The sequence below is a fragment of the Geospiza fortis genome, unplaced genomic scaffold (assembly GCF_000277835.1).
Source record: "Geospiza fortis unplaced genomic scaffold, GeoFor_1.0 scaffold650, whole genome shotgun sequence".
Classification (NCBI taxonomy): domain Eukaryota; kingdom Metazoa; phylum Chordata; class Aves; order Passeriformes; family Thraupidae; genus Geospiza; species Geospiza fortis.
In genome coordinates this window covers 356,740-357,333 of record NW_005054598.1, presented here as the reverse complement: position 1 = coordinate 357,333, position 594 = coordinate 356,740, and positions in this window count along the sequence as shown.

Genomic DNA, 594 nt, shown 5'->3' with positions numbered 1-594 from the left:
GCTGCTGCTGGCGATTGTATAGAGGGGCCTCTGACCAGGGGCAGCTCGTCCTGCGGCGTCAGTCTTACAGAACCACAAATGGGTCAGGTTGGAACGGACCACAGTGTGACAGCCGGTCCAACCTCCCTGCTCAAGCAGGGTCATCCTGGAGCACAAGCACAGGATTGCATCCAGCCAGTTCTGAAATATCTGCAGTGAGGGAGACTGCAGTCTCCCCGGGCTACCTGTTCCACTGTGTAGTCACCACACAGTAAAGAATGTCTTCCTTATGTTCAGGTGGAGCTTCCTGTGCATCAGTTTCTGCTCATTGTCGCTTGTTCTACTTGCTAGTTACCATCAAAAATGCCTGGCTTCATCCTATGACCACCTGCCTCCAGATACTGATGGACATTGATGATGTCCCCTCTCAGTCATCTCTTCTTGAGGCTGAACGGGCCCAGCTCCTCCAGCCTTTCCTCATAAAAGAAATGCTCCAGTCCCCCAGTCATCCTTATTGTCCTGGGAAGTGGGGGCTGGGGGAGAGTGGCCAGCTGCGTCCCACTGGCCTTGTCCCTGGCCTCACGCCCCTGTTGCCGCACCAGCCTGGTGCCTGTT